Source organism: Stegostoma tigrinum, unplaced genomic scaffold, assembly GCF_030684315.1.
Source record: "Stegostoma tigrinum isolate sSteTig4 unplaced genomic scaffold, sSteTig4.hap1 scaffold_171, whole genome shotgun sequence".
Taxonomy (NCBI): Eukaryota; Metazoa; Chordata; class Chondrichthyes; order Orectolobiformes; family Stegostomatidae; genus Stegostoma; species Stegostoma tigrinum.
Window position 1 is genome coordinate 591,693 of NW_026728112.1, and position 20,300 is coordinate 611,992.

Consider the following 20,300-nt stretch of genomic DNA (forward strand, 5'->3'; position numbering starts at 1 on the left):
GAACCCTCTAGTACACACTGTATCACTAAGCCCCATAATCTCCCTCCATTTATGTAATTTATAGTCTTTTGTTCTTCCTGAAAATATCACAGGTTCACAGTTAGAAATGTTATATTTCATCTGCCAAATTGCTTATCCATTTACATCCCCTCTATCTCCTCCTGATTACGTAATTTCCTGCTAATCTTAGCATCACTGGCAAATTTAGTTCAAATACATTTTGTTGCATTTATCTAAACCATTGATACAGACCATGCCCAGATGCAATAGTTCACTTCCTGCCTTGCGCTCTCACCACTCCTTCTGCTCAAATCAAGTAGTCCACCAATTCACAAGGTAAATTTTTAAAAGCAGAAGCTTGCCTTCCCGGCTGCCCCCTTGCGCTGTCACCACTCCCTCCAAAGTCTTAACCATACAACCATGCAGCTCGTTGTCGAGTTTTCATGTGCTCTGCAATTCCCTGTTAGGGACATTTGTTGTCAGATAATCAGGTAGAGGTTATACTGTCAATGATACTGATTCTTGAGCGATTAACAGTCAAGCACAGAATATAGATGGACACTTGAGTAGGACACTGCACAGTCAAAAATGCTGTCTTTCAGATGCAGCAATAAATCGTGTCTGCCCTCTCAATACAGCCCTCAATTTTCCCCGGACATGTATTCAGCAGGAGGAGAAATTTCCTGTTAGCCTGGTTTAATTTTGTCCATTTAATAGCACACCAACACAGATAATCTTCATAATTATTTTCATTTTTGGCTGTGGCTTCTGTGTTGAAAAATTGCTGCAGTCTCCACACAACAAAATAAACAATTGTCATTGAGGGGTGACCTTCTCAAGGTTTACAAAATCGTGGTAAATCGGGGAAAGAGTGAAGGTCTTTTCCCCGGGCTGGGGAGTCCGAAACGAGAGGGCATAGGTTAAGATGAGAGGGGAATGATTTAAAAGCGATTGAAAGGGCAACATTTTCATGCAGAAAGTGGTGCTTGTATGGAATGAGCCGCCGGATGAAGTGTTGGAGGCCGATAGAGTTACCACATTTAAAAGGCATCTGGATGGCTAGATGACTAGGGAGGGTTGAGAGAGATATGGACCTAAATGCTGGCAAATGGATCGAGATTTACTCAGGATATCTGAGTAGCATGGATGAGTTGGACCAAATAGTCTGTTTCCATGCTGCATACCTCCATGAATCTATGATTGAATATTTCATCCTATTCCTACGTAACTCAGTCGAAGGGCAGAATGGCCTCCTCCTATCTGTCGTAATCCTGGCTGGCTGAATGGGTCTTCCTTTACTGGTATAACAGCTTCGAGAGATGGGGTGAGATAAAAACACATCGGATAGGGCCTGCAGTTGGCCATTTGGACACTCAAGCCTGCTGCTCAATTTAGAAAGATCATAGCTGATCTGTTTATGGCTGAACACCCCTTTCCTGTTTATTCCTAATAAATATTGACTCTGCTGATCATCAAAGGTCAGTTGAGGTCAGCATTAAATATCTTTAGTAACCGAGTCTTCAACGTTCCCTGGGGATGATAACACCACAGACAGCACAATATTGTCGAGAAAACAAAATCCTTATTTCAATCAGGATTAGGAGACACCTTAAAGAGTCTTAACCTCATAGCACGTCACCTCCTCTTTGAAGAGCACAACAAATGGGAGCAGATGTGACATTTCAGCCCCTTAAACCTATCCCACATTCCCACTGGCTCTGTTCCATAAAGTATTTATCAATCTCAGCCTCTACTGCTTTCATAGGAAAATATTCCTGATTCCCTAAGACCAGAGAGCAGAAGAAATTGGGGCAGTCTGCTCTGCTGTTCGATCATGCCTGACATGTTTCTCAACACAATTCTACTGTCTTCTGAATGTAACCCTTGATCCCCTTAAGAATCAAAACCTATCTACCCCGTCTCGAAGACACAACTGTGCTTGTATCCCGATATGCCTGCATGTGTATATTTCTGTGTATTTCTGCTTAATAGGAGGAGACAGTGTGGCCATGAAGGGTTGTTTCTGAGACTGGAAGCTGATTACCAGCGATGATCCACAGGTATCGCTGCTGGCTCTACATTTGTTTGTCATTTATGAAAATGATTTAGGTGTGAATTATTCAAGGCACAACAAGCAAGTTTGTGGATGGTACCAAGATAACAAAGTGTGATGCTGGATGAACACAGCAGGCCAAGCAGCATCTCAGGAGCACAAAAGCTGACGTTAGGGCCTCAGCCCTTCATCAGAAAGGGGGATGGGGAGATGGTTCTGAAATAAATAGGGAGAGAGGGGGAGGCGGACCGAAGATGGATAGAGGAGAAGATAGGTGGAGACGAGACTATTGGTGTGGATGTGGGGAGGGGGTAGGTCAGTCCGGGAAGGACGGACAGGTCAAGGAGGCGGGATGAGGTTGGTAGGTGGGAAAGGGAGGTGTGGCTTGAGGTGGGAGGAGGGGATAGGTGAGAGGAAGAAGAGATTAGGGAGGCGGAGACGAGCTGGGCTGGTTTTGTGATGCAGTGGGGGGAGGGGGCGAAATGGGTTGGTTTTGGGATGCAGTGGGGGAAGGAGAGATTTTGAAGCCTGTGAAGCCCACATTGATACGATTGGGCTGCAGGGCTCCAAAGCGGAATATGAGTTGCTGTTCCTGCAACCTTCGGGTGGCATCATTGTGGCACTGCAGGAGGCCCATGATGTCCATGAGGAATGGGAGTGGGAGTTAAAATGGTTCGCGACTGGGAGGTGCAGTTGGTTATTGAGAAGCGAGCGGATGTGTTCTGCAAAGCGGTCCCCAAGCCTCCGCTTGGTTTCCCCAACCAGGCACAGTGGATACAGTGTACAACATTGGCAGATGTGCAGGTGAACATCTGTTTAATATGGAAAGTCCTTTTGGGGCCTGGGATGGGGGTGAGGGAGGAGGTGTGGGGGCAAGTGTTGCACTTCCTGCAGTTGCAGGGGAAGGTGCCAGGTGTGGTGGAGTTGGAGGGGAGTGTGGGGCCAACAAGGGAATCACGGAGAGAGTGGTCTCTCTGGAAGTCAGACAAGGGTCGGGATGGAAAAATGTCTTGGATGGTGGGGTCGGATTGTAGATGGCGGAAGTGTCGGAGGATGATGCGTTGTATTCGGAGGTTTGTGGGGTGTTAGGTGAGGACGAGGGGGATACTCTTAGGGCGGCTATTGCAGGGGCGGTGTGTGAGGGATGTGTTGTGGGAAATACGGGAGACATGGTCAAGGGCGTTCTCGACCACTGCGGGGTGGGGGGGAAGTTGTGATCCTTGAAGAACATGGACATCTGGGATGTGCGGGAGTGGAAGACCTCATCTTCAGAGCAGATGCGGCGGAGGCGAAGGAATTGGGAATAGGGGATGGAGTTTTTGAGGGGGTTGGGTGGGAGGAAGTGTATTCTAGGTAGCTGTGGGAGTCGGTGGGCTTGAAGTGGACATCAGTTTCCAGCTGGTTGCCTGAGATGGAGACAGAAAGGTCCGGGGAGGTGAGGGATGTGCTGGACATGGCCCAGGTGAAATGAGTTTGGGATGGAGGGTGTTGGTAAGGTGGATGAACTGTTCGAGCTCCTCTTGGGAGCAAGAGGCAGCGCCGACACAGTCATCAATGTAGCGGAGGAAGAGGTGGGGTTTGGGGCCTGTGTAGGGGCGGAAGAGCGACTGTTCCACTTAACCTACAAAGAGGCAGGCATAGCTTGGGCCCATGCGGGTGCCCATGGCCACCCCCTTTTTTCTGTAGGAAGTGGGATCCCCACCTCCCCACCTAGACTCTCCTCTCCACCTATCTTCGGTCCGTCTCCCCCTCTCTCAAAATTTGTTCCAGAACCCTGTCTCCATTCCCCTCTCTGAGGAAGGGCCAAGGCCCAAAACGTCAGCTTTTGTGCTCCTGAGATGCTCCTTGGCCTGCTGTGTTCATCCAGCTCCACACTTTGTTATCTTTGATTCTCCAGCATCTGCAGTTCCCATTATCTCTGTGGATGACACCAAGATTGATTTTACAGTGGATAGGGAAGAATGTTATCTAAGATTACACAGAGATCTGGATAAATTGGATGAGTGAATCAAAAAGATGCACAGCATGGGAACAAACCATTTAGTCCAACTTGTCCATGCTGACCAGATATCCGAAATTAATCTAGTCCCTTTTGCGAGCTTTTGACCCGTATCCCTCGAAACCCTTCCTGTTTATATATCCTGCCCGATGCCTTTTAAATGTTGCTTTTACCAGCCTCCACAACTCCCTCTGGCACTTCGTTCCATACACAAATCATCCTCTACTTGAAAAAGTTGCCACTTGTGTCCTTTTTAAGATGTTCCCTATTCACACTAAACTTTCTAATTTTGGACTCTTGGAAAAAGATCTTGACTATTCACCATGTCCATGCCTTTGTGATTGTACAAACATCTAAACAGTACAATTTTTACTCCAATCAACACGAATGGTCATGCTTCCTCTCAAGCCTGAAATTCAAAACTGAAGCCTCTTCCTCCTTTATCAAGTCACAATTCTAAAATAATTTTAATCAACTTGTTTAAATATGTTATGAAGCACCTCTGCGGATTTCAATCCAGACCTTTGGGCCCACAGATGGAGACACGACCACCACACTGCAACAGCCCCTGAATCTGCAACATTATTGTCCTGTGTGTTTCCTCATTAACCTATCCTGACATGCTGTGACACACCTCTGAAACAGGCAGGACTTGAATCCAGAACTTCTGGTCCAGAGCTGGGGACATCACTACAGGTTCAGGTGTGGAAATTAAATCCAGAACTCTGCCTCAGTGGCATGGACGCTACCCGATGCATAAGACCAAAACCATGCCCAGATTTTGGGCCATTCTTTCAGTGCCAGTTTTCAGCTTAGCTTGGATTTCTTAAATCCTGTCAATATTATTGATTTGCTGTGGGAGTGCATTCATATCAGGAACAAAATCAAAGTTGCTGTAAAAGCTCAGCAGTTCTGGCAGCATCTGTGGAGGAGCCAGCAGAGTTAACGTTTCGCGTTTGGTGACCCTTCCTCGGACCATTCTGTGACAGTCATTATTTGTGAACAGTTGGATGTCAGTTAATTGATCAAAATATTAGACCCTGAGGGAAAATATCCTGTTCCAGGGAGAAGGAGACACTGTTTCAAAATCCCGTCAGGCAGTTAAAGGGGTGAATACATTTTCCCTGTGTTCATGTTTCTTCACAACTGTAAATTGACCACAATTTAAGCTAAAAGACAGAAATCTCCAACCTACGCCTGTCTTCAAGAAACTGGGAGACAATCCTTCAGGATGGGCACGTCTTCAGCGTCTATAGCAGGAACTGTATAGAAGTGACCTGTGCCTGCTCTCGAGTGAGACAGTTTGAGGGAATGTTCTGAAAACCATCTATTCTTATGGATGTGCATTCGTGTTTTCAGGGAGGGACTGTTTCTTGTGTTTTACGTTACATTTCTTGTTAAAATTTTGAGACATTACCATTTGTTATTTAATCTTCTTTTTTTTCGCAATAAATCAGTGATACATTTGAAAATGTCACTGGGTCCTCAAATAAAACTGGTAACTTTGCCTCCAGGCTGATGTATAATTTGTTTGTTTTCCTTCCTCACAGTTAACGTAGTGACAATCTACGTCCTGCTTTATAAAGAGTGTGGATTGACTCCATGTGTCAGACGTTACTTGGGGGCCATGGCAGTGGCGGATCCACTGGTCATTATCCTCGACCTGATATTGAGACACATTCCCATTGTTTATCGGGAGCAGTGTTATTTCCTGGCGTCCATCCCCGTGTGTAATATCCATGCCGTCCTGCTTTATGGAGCCACTGACTGTTCTGTCTGGTTCACCGTCACTTTCACCTTTGATCGATTTGTGGCCATTTGCTGCCAGAAGCTGAAAAGTAAATATTGCAGTGAGAAAACGGCGGCTGTGGTTCTGGGAACAGTGACTGTGCTGAGCTGTTTAAAGAACATTTTCTGGTATTTTATGTTCACAGGTTGGTATTGGCTGAGAAACCGCCCCTGGTTTTGTTTTGTAACAGCTGATGTTTATGGCTCTCGTGTCTGGACCACAATTGAGTTCCTCCACCACATTCTAACCCCGACTCTCCCATTTTTCCTGATTCTGCTGCTCAATGTTTTCACCGTCAGACACATTTTAGTGACCAGCAGAGCCCGCAGGAGACTCCAGGCTCACACCAATGGGGACGGTCAGTGTGACACAGAAATGAGAAATCGAAAAAAATCCATCATTTTACTGTTTGTGATCTCAGCCAATTTCATCCTGTTATGGTCAATGTTAACTGTGTTTTCTATATGGCTCCGGATGTTTAATTTGGGATATGACTCTGTGTATCTAGATGGCTTTGTGCAGGAATTGGGCTTCATGCTGCAGCTCCTCAGTTGCTGCACAAACACCGCGATTTATGCCGTGACCCAGACGAAGTTCAGGCATCAGCTGAAGAATGTGCTGAAATATCCCTTTACCCAAATTCATCAATCAATCAAATTCACTCATTAATCAATCCATCCAGGATTTATCTCATTTCAGTTCAATTTTTCAGCAATGAAGCAGCCTGTCGCTATGGTAACAGACTGAGGGTAGTGCTGGTTTATCCAACCTTATCCCACAGGGGGTTACAGGGAAACATGTCAATGTTTCTCTCAACTCACAGGCCAAAGAGAAAAGGCACCATTCCACTGACTGCATCCATAACTTCAATATGTAATTAACGTTCATTAAAAAGTGCCAAGCAGCACAGCAAACTATGTTGTTGTTTGTCTCTGTGTTGAAGAAGCTCAGCTGGAGAGAGACAGACTTGGCCCCAAGGGAATGGGAGAATTTTGGGACTGAGCTCAGGAGTTGGTATAAGTCACTCTGTCCTTGCATTCACATTTGGTATGTCTCTGTCTCTTTCTCTCTCTCTCCTGTCCCTCCTTACTCGCTCTCTCCCTCTCTGACCCACATTTCTCTGTGCTCCCCATCTCTCTCTCCACTCCCTTCCTTCTCCCTTTCCACCCACCCTCTCCAAATCACTTCCTCTCTCTCTCCCTGCGTCCTGTCTCTCTGTCCCTCCACTTCGAACATCTGCACCGGTTTTCTCTCACCCTCTGCCTGTGTGAACCCCATCTCCCCCTCTGACCCCATCTCTCCCAAATCCAGAATCACACTCTTTGCCTCTCTCCGTCCCCTTCCCTTCTCTATCTCTCTCCCCATCCCCCACTGTACCATTTGGTTCTCTCCATCCACCTCGCTCTCACTCTGCATCTGTTGCGTTGTCTCACCCTCTCTATCTCTGACCCACTTTCTCTCTCTCTCTCTCTCTCTCTCTCTGCCCCCTCCTCCTTGTCCTCCTCTCTAACTTCGAGTCCCTCACTTATCTCTGTAACCCGCTGGTTTCCTTGGCTCCGGCCCTGTATCTGGCTCCTTGGGCCCTGTTCCCCTTTCCCCTATCCCCTACCCCTGTCTTCTCTCTGTCTCACTCCCTGCCCCTCTATCTCTCTCCCTCCCTTCCTCCCTATCACTCACTCCATCGCTCCATCCCCGTTGCTCCTTCACCGTTCCTTGCTCCCAATCCAAACCTCCCTGTCCCTCGCTCCCTTGACGTCCCTCGCACCCTCACCCTCCCTTACTCCCTCCTGCCCTTTGTTATTCCTCACCTGTCCTTCGCCCCCATCCTCCCTACCCGTCCATCGATCCCTTGCTCTGACCCTCATTCTCCCGCTCCATTACTCGCTTCCTCACATCTTCTCTTTCCCTCACTCCCTCCCCATCCCTCCCTCCCTCCCTGTCCTTCGTTACCTCCTGACCTGTCCCTTGTTCCCTCCCTCTCTCCCTGGCCATCCTTTGTTCCCTCGCTCTGTCCCTTCCTCTCCTTCTCTTGCTCCCTTGCTCCGTCACTCGCTCACTCGATCCCAACCCATCAGTAGCTCTCTCCCACCCGTCCCTCAATCCCTTCCCCCCTCCCTCCCCACCCCCCACTCCCTCCCAGTCCCTCGCTCCATCCCTCACTCTCTTCCTGGGTCTCGTTCGATCCCCATCCCTCTCTCCCTCCCCATCCCTTGCTCTGGTCCCTAGCTCCTTCCCCATCCCTCGCTCCTGTCCCTTGCTCCAGTCCCTCACTCCCTCGTTCCCTCTCTGTCCCTTGCGCCTCCGCTCAATTCCTCGAGTCCAGCTCGAGCGTACCTCGAGCATCATAGCCTTCCATTTCTTTGTGCAGCCGAACCTCGGAGCAGAGGTTTCCGGGAAGGGAGGGACCATTTTTATCATCCCTCAGCACTTTAAGTGATCATTGTGTAAACCTGAGACCCTGCCCTTGTAGGGCCTCCCACCCATCCACCACCTCTAACTTTATACACCAGGGACAAATCAAGGTAAGCTTCTTTTTTTAAACTTTCTGTTTCGGGGATTAGCAGGGATGGCAGTGCAGGTAGAGGAATGTTCCTCGTGCATGATGTATGAGGTGAGGGACACCATTAGTGTCCCATCCAAATACATCTGCAGGAAGTGCACCCTACTCTTGCTCCTCCAAAACCGCGTTAGGGAACTGGAGCGGGAGCTGGATGAGCTTCGGATCATTTGGTAGGCAGAGTCAGTGACAGACAAGAGTTTCAGGGAAGTAGTTACTCCTAAGCGTGAAGAAAGCTGGGTAACTGTTAGAAGGGGGAGAAAGCAGTCAGTGCAGGGATCCCCTGTGGTCGTTCCCCTGAAAAACAAGTATACTGTTTTGGATACCGTTGGGGGGGAGGACTTACCAGGGGCATGCAGTAGGGTGCAGTTCTCTGGCACAGAGTCTGTCCCTCTTGCACAGAAGGGAAGTGGGGGGTAGGAAGAGAGTGATAGTCATTGGGGACTCAATAGTTAGAGGAACTGATAGAAGGTTTGCCGGGAACGAAAGAGACTCACAGTTGGTGTGTTGCCTCCCAGGTGCCAGGGTCCGTGATGTCTCAGTTCATGTCTTTGGGGTCCTGAGGGGAGAGGGTGACGAGCCCCAAGTCGTGGTCCGCAGAGGCACCAACGATATAGGTAGAAAGAGGGATAGGGATGTCAGGCAGGATTTCAGGGAGTTAGGGTGGAAGCTGAGAGATAGAACAAACAGAGTGGTCATCACTGGTTTGTCACCCGTACCACCTGATAGCGAGGCAAAGAACAGGGAGAGATTTCAGCTGAACACGTGGCTGCAGGGATGGTGCAGGAGGGAGGGCTTCAGGTACATGGACAATTGGGGCTCATTCTGGGGAAGGTGGGACCTCTACAAAGAGGATGATCTCCACTTGAACCAGAGGGGCACTAATATGCTGGGTGGGAAATTCGCTAGTGCTATTCAGGTGGGTTTAAACTAGCTCAGAAGGGGAATGGCAAACTAAGGTGTCGTTCTAGTACACAGGAGGATGAGCGTAGGGAGGACATGGTCAGGACCTCACTGTCAAAGGAGTGTGCTGGCAGACACCATGCTGGGTTGAGGTGTGTGTACTTTAATGCCAGGAGTATCCAGAATAAGGTAGGTGAGCTTGCAGCTTGGTTAGGTAGCTGGAACTTCGATGTCGTGGTCATTCGGAGACATGGATAGAACAGGGTCAGTAATGAATGTTACAGGTTCCAGGGTTTAGATCTTTCAGTAAGGTCAGGGAAGGTGGAAAAAAGAGGGGGAGGTGTGGCTTTGTTGGTCACAGTAGTTGTTATGGGTGACTTCAGCTTCCCCAATATTGATTGGAACCTCCGTCGTGCAGATGGTTTGGATGGAGCTGTTTTTTCAGATGTGCTCAGGAGGGTTTCCTTATTCAGTATGTGGACAGGCCAACGAGGGGGGAGGCCATTTTGGATTTGGTGCTCAGCAATGAGCCAGGACAGGTGTCAGATGTCGTGGTGGGAGAACACTTTGGCGACAGTGACCACAACAGCCTTGCATTTACCATAGCCTTGGAAAGGGAAAGGAGCAGTTGCCAGGGGAAGATATCTAACCGGGGTAAAGGAAACTATGACGCTATCAGGCAGGAGTTGGGAAGTACAGATTGGGAGCAATTGTTCCACAGAAAGGGCACAACAGAGATGTGGAGACTGTTTCAGGAGCAGTTGTTGCGAGTGATGTATAAATTTGTTCCTCAGAGGCAGGTAAGAAGGGGTAAGATTAAGGAGTCTTGGAAGATGGGAACAGAGGTGCTTCTGATATAAAGAAAAAGTCAGCTTATGTAAGGTGGAGGAAGCAAGGGTCTGGCACAGCTTTAGAGGATTACAGGCTTGCTCGTAAGGAGCTCAAAAGTGGACTGAGGAGGGCCAGAAGGGGGCACGAACAAGGCTTGGCAGGCAGGATTAGGGAGAACCCGAAGGCATTTTACTCATACGTGAGGAATAAGAGAATGATCAGGGAGAAGGAAGGGCTGATCAGGGATAGTGTAGGAAACTTGAGCGTGGAGTCTGAGCAGATAGGGGAAGCCCTAAATGAGTTTTTTGCTCCTTTTTCATTAAGGAAAGGGACCTTGTTTTGAATGAGAACTTTGAAGAGCAGGAAAACAGGCTTGAATAGATCGAGATTGAGAAAGTTGATGTGCTGCAAATTTTGGCAAACATTAACATTGATAAGTCCCCAGGGCCAGACCAGATTTATCCTAGGTTGCTCTGGGAAGCAAGAAAGGAGGTTGCTAAGCCGCTGGCGAAGATCTTTGCTTCCTCACTCTCCATGGGAGTCGTACTGGAAGATTGGAGGGAGGCAAATGTTGTTCCTCTTTTCAAGAAAGGGAATAGGGAAATCCCTGGAAATTACAGACAAGTCAGTCTTACGTCTGTGGTCAGCAAGGTTTTGGAAAGAATTCTGAGGGATAGGATTTATGAAAATTTGGAAAAGCATAGCGTGATTAAAGGGAGTCAGCATGGCTTTGTGAGCGGCAGATCATGCCTTACAAATCTTATTGAGTTCTTTGAGGAGGTCACGAGACAGGTTGTCGAGGGTCGAGCAGTGGATGTGGTGTACATGGACTTCAGCAAGGCATTTGATAAGGTTCCCCATGGCAGGCTCATTCATAAAGTCAGGAGGTATGGGATACAGGGTGATTTGGCTGCCTGGATTCGGAATTGGCTTGCCGGCAGGAGGCAGAGAGTGGTTGTAGATGGTAAGTATTCTGCCTGGAGGTCAGTGCTGAGTGGTGTCCACAGGACTCTGTTCCTGGGCCTCTGCTCTTTGTAGTTTTTATAAATGACGTGGATGAGGAGGTTGAGGGGTGGTTTAGTATGTTTGCTGATGACACAAAGGTTTGAGGTGCCATTGCTAGTATCGAGGGCTATTGCAGGTTTCAGCGAGACATTGGCAGAATGCAGAGCTGTGCTGAGAAATGGCAGATGGAGTTCAACGTAGATAAATGTGAAGTGATGCATTTTGGAAGGTCGAACTCAAATGCTGAATATCGGATTAAAGGCAGGATTCTCGGCAGTGTGGAGGAACAGTGGGATCTTAGTGTTCATGTGCATAGCTCCCTCAATGTTGCTACCCAAGTGGATAAGGTTGATAAGAAAGCATATGGTGTTTTGTCTTTCATTAACAGGAGGATCGAGTTTAAGAGCCGCGAGGTTATGCTGCATCTCTGCAAAACCCTGCAGAGACCACACTTGGAATATTGTGTCCCGTTCTGGTCACCCTATTATAGGAAAGATGTGAAGGCTTTGGAGCGGGTGCAAAGGATGTTTACTAGAATTCTGCCTGGACTGGAAGGCTTCTCTTACGAGGAGAGGTTGACTGAGCTCGGACTTTTCTCTCTGGAGAGTTGGAGGAAGAGAGGTGACCTGATTGAGGTGAACAAGGTAATGAGAGGCATGGATAGAGTCGATAGCCAGAGACTTTTCCCCAGGGCAGGATTGACTGCCACGAGGGTTCATACTTTTAAGGTATTAGGAGGAAGGTATAGAGGAGACGTCAGAGGGAGGTTCTTCACTCAGAGAGTTGTGAGCACATGGAATACTTTGCCACTAGTAGTCGTGGAAGCAGAGTCATTAGTGGCATTTAAGCCACTGCTGGACATGTACATGGACAGCAGTGAGTTGAGGGGAATGTAGGTTAGGTTATTTTATGTTTGGATTAGGATTATTCCACGGCACAACATCGTGGGCTGAATGGCCTGTACTGTGCTGTACTTTTCTATGTTCTATGTTCTATATCTTATAGATAATATCCCAGAGTCACCAACTCCATCCATGGATATGTCCTGTTCCACCTTCATGACAGACTCAGCATAGTTGGCAGCACAATGTGACATACTGGAGGAAATTAACTTGGAGTTCTCAACATGGCATCCTGATCCCATTCAATCTCAGGACATCCAGTTTAACATGGACAAGGAAACTGCCTGTCGATTCCCGCCGACTGTTCTCTCTCGGCTGATGAATCAGGAGCCCTCTATGTTGTACAGCACTTGGATGGAATATTGGGGTGGGTAATGATGAACTCTGCATTGGCGATTTCAATGTCCATCACAAAGAGTGGCTCGGCAGCAGCTGTTCAGGTCCCAAATCAGAGTTGTTCGATTGGTCCTGCAGCTGGTGCGAGCCAAGAAGAGGGAAAACATGCTTGATCTGATCCTCACCAATCTTTCCTCAGCAGACAGATCTGTCCATGACAGTAACGGCAGGAGGTGACCAAAATATAATTCTTGAGGGGACGATGTCTCGCCTTCACATTGTGCATGCCACCCATTGCGTTACATGGCACTGTCACCACGCTAAATGAGACAGACTGCAAAGAGATCTAGAACTCAGAGTAGGCAAAATGTGGAGGTGTGGACGATCAAAAGCAGCAGAATGGGACTTCAAAGAAGACACAGTTGTTGCGTGTCACTGGTAGAAGATAATTGGAGCACGGGTTTAGAATATTTATCGACATGTGCATGTGGTTTTGATTGCAGCTGAGAGCTCTGTAATTTGCTCACAAGTTATGTATAGGTGTACGTTCGCTTACTTTTTCTCATGCTGAGTTTGCAAGACTATTGTTATCAGAATCCTGGACCTGAATGTTCTGGATATCCACAAAATGTTCAACGATTGGGAATATTTTCTCTAGGCTAATTGATGGGGCGGAAATGTGTGACCAGGCAACAGTGGAAATTTCAACTCATTAGATACATTGGTTAACAACTGTAAAAACAAAAGCTCGGCAGCTCTGGCAGCAACTGTGAAGGGAAAAAAAAACAGAATTAACGTTCTTTGTCCAGTACCCTTCCTCAGAACATTTCTGAGACCCAAAACATTAATTCTGTTTTTGTTCCTGATTTACAGCATCCGCAGTTGTTTCTGTTTCTTTTTGGTTTACAGCTGAACATGCTGATTAAATGCAATACAGAGACTGATGGGAAACAATCTGTAAGTTCCAGGAAACCAGGTGTCGGCCAGTTCAGACTTCATATTGCAACTACCAAAATGACAATTTTCTTCTGTCAGTTTTACTGTTCCAAAGCAAAGGGTGGGACATTCATCACGGAGACATTTGCTGCGATCGGGCTGTGATTTCATGTGGAATTTCTTTGCTTTAGGTATTGGTCAGGTGATCAAACAATGAGATTATAATTCAAAGCAGGGGCGGGGCTGTTCTATTTTAATGGTTTTGACATCACGTCAGATGATTTCGGACTTTAATCTACTGCCCACAGTCATCATTATCTAACTTGACGGGTGCTGAACTTTAAAAGAGAAGAAAGGAGGGTGCCTCGAACTTGTTTAATTTGTAGATTTTGTATCGCATTAAATGATTTCGGTTGGCCATCCAAATGGTTCCTGATGAGAATCTGAAACTTGTATACAGGCACAAGAGGGCTTCTCAGTGCGAGTTAGCAACAAAGTGGCTTCTAGCCTGGGAACTGTAAATTCTGCTAGAGCTGCTCTTTTCGCCTAGGAACTGTGAGTTCTGCGATAGCTACATAAATAATGCAGGAATGATAAGATAACGCAGTACTAACCATTCTAGCTGACCTTCAGTTGCAAATGTTGTGGCGCTATCTGGTGAGATAAAAAGTAACCTATGTGTTGTGATGTAAGTTGTTTACCAGTTAATGTTATAGAATTATGTAACTGTTAATGAAGCAATATCATGTATTGATTGTTTGAATACACTGTGCAATCACACCATGTACCCTGCTTTAAGAAAAGTATAGGAATGTCTTTGTATTAGCCTGTGGGTTGCAGCTCCTCCGAGGAATACGGAAGTCCTCAACTTCTGTGTTTTCTGGATGATCTGTACCCGGCCGACTGAAGAAATTAAGAGATCATGGGAACTGAAGATGCTGGAGAATCCAAGATAATAAAATGTGAGGCTGGATGAACACAGCAGGCCCAGCAGCATCTCAGGAGCACAAAAGCTGACGTTTCGGGCCTAGACCCTTCATCAGAGAGGGGGATGGGGTGAGGGTTCTGGAATAAATAGGGACAGAGGGGGAGGTGGACCGAAGATGGAGAGAAAAGAAGATAGGTGGAGAGAGTATAGGTGGGGAGGTAGGGAGGGGATAGGTCAGTACAGGGAAGACGGACAGGTCAAGGAGGTGGGATGAGGTTAGTAGGTAGATGGGGGTGCGGCTTGAGGTAGGAGGAAGGGATGGGTCAGAGGAAGAACAGGGTAGGGAGGCAGAGACAGGTTGGACTGGTTTTGGGATGCAGTGGGTGGAGGGGAAGAGCTGGGCTGGTTGTGTGGTGCAGTGGGGGGAGGGGACGAACTGGGCTGGTTAAGGGATGCAGTTGGGGAAGGGGAGATTTTGAAACTGGTAAAGTCCACATTGATACCATTAGGCTGCAGGGTTCCCAGGCAGCATATGAGTTGCTGTTCCTGCAACCTTCGGGTGGCATCATTGTGGCACTGCAGGAGGCCCATGATGGACATGTCATCTAAAGAATGGGAGGGGGAGTGGAAATGGTTTGTGACTGGGAGGTGCAGTTGTTTGTTGCGAACTGAGCGGAGGTGTTCTGCAAAGCGGTCTCCAAGCCTCTGCTTGGTTTCCCCAATGTAGAGGAAGCCACACCGGGTACAGTGGATGCAATATACCACATTGGCAGATGTGCAGGTGAACCTCTGCTTAATGTGGAATGTCATCTTGGGGCCTGGGATAGGGGTGAGTGAGGAGGTGTGGGGGCAAGTGTAGCATTTCCTGCGGTTGCAGGGGAAGGTGCCGGGTGTGGTAGGGTTGGAGGGCAGTGTGGAACGTACAAGGGAGTCACGGAGAGAGTGGTCTCTCCGGAAAGCAGACAGGGGTGGGGATGGAAAAATGTCTTGGGTGGTGGGGTCGGATTGTAGATGGCGGAAGTGTCGGAGGATGATGCGTTGTATCCGGAGGTTGGTGGGGTGGTGTGTGAGAACGAGGGGGATCCTCTTTGGGCGGTTGTGGCGGGGGCGGGGTGTGAGGGACGTGTTGCGGGAAATACGGGAGACGCGGTCAAGGGCGTTCTCGATCACAGTGGGGGGAAAGTTGCGGTCCTTGAAGAACTTGGACATCTGGGATGTCCGGGAGTGGAATGTCTTGTTGTGGGAGCAGATGCGGCGGAGGCGGAGGAATTGGGAATAGGGGATGGAATTTTTACAGGAGGGTGGGTGGGAGGAGGTGTATTCTAGGTAGCTGTGGGAGTGGGTGGGCGGCTTGAAATGGACATCAGTTACAAGCTGGTTGCCTGAGATGGAGACTGAGAGGTCCAGGAAGGTGAGGGATGTGCTGGAGATGGCCCAGGTGAACTGAAGGTTGGAGTGGAAGGTGTTGGTGAAGTGGATGAACTGTTCGAGCTCCTCTGGGGAGAGTCAAGTCTTAAACAGCCAGACCAACTGCGCGTGTTCATTGACTGAGCGCGGAATCAAGAGACCCCACTGGGAATCCAGATTTACATCTGGTGCTGTGACTCAGATTCGGTACGGATGGTTTGTGGACAGCAGCGTAAGAGCCTTGAGTCCTCCACTATTGTGTGTAGAGGAATCGGCCTGCCAGACGTGAGTATTTTCTCCATCTGGTTTTCCTCTCATTCAGGGAGTGGTAGACTCGACCCTTCGCTGTCTTCAGTCCAAATCCAGCCCAAAAAACGCACTGGTCTGGCTGTAGTGGGACAGAGAATTAGGACTAGTGGAATCCGTATAAAGAATAAGGGATAGTCGACCCCACACAGAGAATAAGGGGTAGTGTACCTCACAAAGAGGATAAGGGGTAGTTGACCCCGCACAAAAGTCGGATTGGGGATCCGAGACACGTTAGTATAGGGAAAACAAGGAGTAGTGGACTCCGCTTAAAAGTCGGATTGGGGATCCAACACAAGCTAAACAAAACCAAGGAGTAGAGACACAAGGAAGTGAAAGATAAAATAGTCGGGACGGGGACTTAAACCAGGTTAGATGGGCATTATTTGCAGTTATTTTAAATTAGTCTATGAAAAAAACGACTCTAGGGAGTATTGTGATACATTATAACGAGGCTGATAGGGCTTTAGAATGTTGGCAAGGTTTGTGGGACTTGATAGTTGTCGTTTGATAATATACAGCTGACGTTGTGAAAAGTCTTGAAGTCAAGGTTAAAGGGGGGAGGTTGGTTAGGATGGGTAATAGTATAAATAAGACGGACAATTAGTCTTCTACACTGGTGAAAATGTGTGAAGAGTATCCGGATAAATCTTGGGCCCAGTGCACACTTTCTGGCGCTCGAAATAAAAGATTAGGCGATGAACAGTGGCCAATAGGTGGCCCCAAAAATAATTAGGTGGTTAAATCAGCCCAGCAATTGACTTGGCGACAAAACATGGGCTCAAAAAAAGAAAGAATTGGTTGGACTGTGGCGAAAATTTTGTGATGAAAGCCACAAACAATCGGTTTTAAATTCATGGCAGGATTCTGCCAACAAATTAGGAATTGAACTGACCAATAATGGTAGCTTAAAATTAAATGAGGTCGTCAAAGACAAATGTGCGAGAGTCAAATGTCAACGGAAACAAACAGAAAAGTCACCGGTGATGATTGGGGTTCCTATCTGCGCCTCGCACCCCTAAACAAGAAGTTGCGTTTAAAAGACCGGGAGGTTTGAGTCCTCCAGTGGCAGGAAAAGTAAAATCCTGGAGGTTTGCAGGTATTAAATGAAATTAAGTCTGGAAGGAGTTAGTATAAGACTGGTAAAGTAGAATGAGTATTCGGCGATAAGGAGAGGATAAGTGCAGTGTTTGTCTGTTTCAAACACCCTGCCTTATACCGGTTGTGAAGAGGGGAAATCCCCCATGCGAAGGTCAGGACCCTGAAGTCGGTGTGGAGACCAAGGACACTGGTGTAGTATATAGAAATAAGGAAAAAAAAACTAAAAGTGCTAAAAATGGGTTAAACCTTGAAGAACTTTAATATCCACGTGGAGAAAAACTGCTGAGGAAATAACAAACAAATCTAAACTAGTGAGCTGGGAGAATAATACACGTTGAAGAGGGATTTGAGGATGTGATCATGAGGGAAACTTTAAGTCGTGGGAGGTGTTGACGCAGCAGTGTGAGGATCATGATTTGAGTAAAGCAGAACAGGAAAGATTGAGAAAGGAAATGCAAAATGAAGAATTAGGAGTGAAAGGCCAGGCTGAATTACCACATGGAAATAAAAAGGAGGTACCCCCTGACATATCTGGCTTGCCGGTGTTCTTCCAAAGTAATGACATAAATGAGTAAGACAAGGAGGACTGGAAAAGGAAGTAGGCAACTTAAAATCAAATGTTACATGCAACACAGATTATATGAAACAGCAGAACATTCCGATCCCTAAAAAAATTCTACTGTTATCCAAGATCATGAGAGCATTGCAGTCATATCTGTATGAAATTCAGTTTCAGTTTCAATTTGTTAATTTGGCCTTCCCTGCCCAATTTACATTTCTGCAGAAAGATCTAAAATATAAAGTAACATGTGGCTCCAAATAAGGATGTGATTTTAAATCTTCTGGCAAACCTTACTCGAAAAACATTTACAAATTATCAAATCTTTCAGAGATTCTACCAATACTGAGTTGCAGATCTGATGAATTGGTTCAAACTCCCTGTTAACAATGCAAAGATTTAGCTGGGTTAGATGTGCCTTATAATACAGCATCAAGGGGCTACTTCCTAGCAGAAGTTATAGTAAAAGAATGCAGTAACCTGCCTTTCGTTACCCACATTGGGATACTAGAGGAATATAATTCCTTCTTGTAGTCATTTTCAGATTAAACATCAGTAATGCACTTGTGCTGTTGCCTAGCACACCACATTTTAGGTACAAGCCACAAGATAAAGAATACAAACCCACGGCTTATACAGACCCTATCTCGTGTCGGACTAGTTCTAAAACTAAACAGAGAAACAGGAAACAGAATACGGAGCAGGCTGCTAGTGGACCAAAGCAGGCAGGTCAAGATTCTTTTAAAACTCACAGGGGAGGCCTGAAAAAAAAAACTCCTCAGGTACACCCATCCAGAATTCCCTGTATGTTAAAACCCTTCTCCAGGCAATCCTCCCGAAACAATTGGCTAATATCAAATGCACTGCCCATGTTTCCGATGATTCTGTAGTTATTTAGGGTAACACTGGGGTTGATCAGGCTGCCGCAGATCAAAATATTATTGTACGTTCTATGAGCAAGCAGGTAATACATGGCTTGCTTCCCTCGGACAGAGCCCCTGTGAGCATCCTCCATTGTGTGGACGAAAACTGCAACAGGAGCTGTCCATTCCAGGTGTGAGAGCAACGGGGTACATGTGAGAGGCTTGATATTCAGTGTTGTTGTTTCACCATTCTCATCATCATGACAGCAAGGTTTAAGAGATATTTAAACAGACACGTGAACAGGAAGGTAATAGAGAAATACACAACCATGGGCAGGCAGGTGGGATCAGTTTAGTTCAGAATAGCGTTCAGCATAGACCTATGTTGCACTTTTTCTTTTGTTCCACACTATTGTTGACAATTCTCTGCCTGAAACAACACCGAAAGATGGAAACATAGGAACAGGAAAATGCCATTCAACCCATCTCCACTGTCTTGCCATTCTTTAAAATCAAAGCTGATATGAAACTTCAATGGTTTTTCCTATCCCATCCTCACAACCCACTTTGAGAATCTGGATTTATAGATCTCTAAATATATTCAAAGTGACAAATCAAATTTATAACTGGAATGTTATGTTGGATTTCCCTGTCAACTATGCAGGTTTGTGGACGAGCATTCATCTCTGGTCGAACGATTCTCTCAAAACTTGTGTGTGCTGGTGACGACCGTCTGCTGGTCAGCAGCAGGGACTGGAATTCCGGATGATGGGAAGTGCTGATGAAGCAGTTTCCACAGAAAACCATTGATTAATTTGGAACCTGAAATGAAAGTCGTCTCTGGAAGGTTTTTGAACCCACACGACCTGCAAATCGCAAATGTTTAGCGCCCTGCCCATTGTGACAAGAGCCACCGTTATGTTGCCCTTGGCTTGTTGTGTTTGCGTCTTTCATCAAGCATCTGTCTCACGGTCGGTTTAGGAAGGACTGTTTGAAATATCAGTCAGAACTTTGTGTTAGTTTAAAATACACATCAACAATCCCACTGTATAAACCTGTGCTTCCGCTATTTTGTCACTTTTTTTTACCAGTTTCCCTTTCATTCGATGGAAATTCATTGGAGCACAACTTGGGAGGAATAATGGGAGGGAAAATCATGTTCCTTATAATTGTTGGAATTCAACCTGCATTTGATTAGATGTTAGACAACAAGTTCCAACTCTTTATTTCACCTTTACAATAAAATCGACTGATCAAGAATCTCCAGCCAGATAAACGGACACAATTGGATTCAAACTTCACTTCATTTGAAACTCATGATACAGAACGAAAATCAGCAGCAGTGAAATAAGTGGGAAAAGCGACGAGAGTGGGATTCGAACCCACGCGTGCAGAGCACAATGGATTAGCAGTCCATCGCCTTAACCTCTCGGCCATCTCGTCACCTACTTAAAGAGTGTGACATGTCATCTCAACAAAACCTCATGTTTCTCTCACTTAAACTGTGCAGAGCAGCAAGTATTTCTCCCTCGTGTTTTTGAAATGATATGCAGCGGGGTATGATTTCCAGAGCATGGTATGACCTGTGGGTCACTCCTATTGTGACACATTGCTCTCATGAGCTGAACACAAATGAAGAAATTAGTCAATGACAAGATTAAGTGGGTTCTGGAGAATGGGTCTGGGTGACATGCTGTGAGGGTCAGTGAGGACTGGATGTGCCCAAGGGCCTGTTTTCACACTGTAGGGATTCTATGATCTATTGAATTGAATTCAACGAAGAATAGGAGCCGATGAAATGAAAAGCCTGGTGACAGCTGGGATG

The 20,300-nt window shown here is 46.7% G+C and overlaps 1 non-coding gene across 1 annotated transcript; it reads right to left on the bottom strand.

Annotated features, from left to right (window-relative positions):
- Positions 1 to 19,836: 19,836 nt before the first annotated feature.
- On the bottom strand, positions 19,837 to 19,918 carry trnas-gcu (transfer RNA serine (anticodon GCU)). The gene has a single exon. It is a non-coding gene; the product is annotated as a tRNA-Ser (tRNA).
- Positions 19,919 to 20,300: the final 382 nt, after the last annotated feature.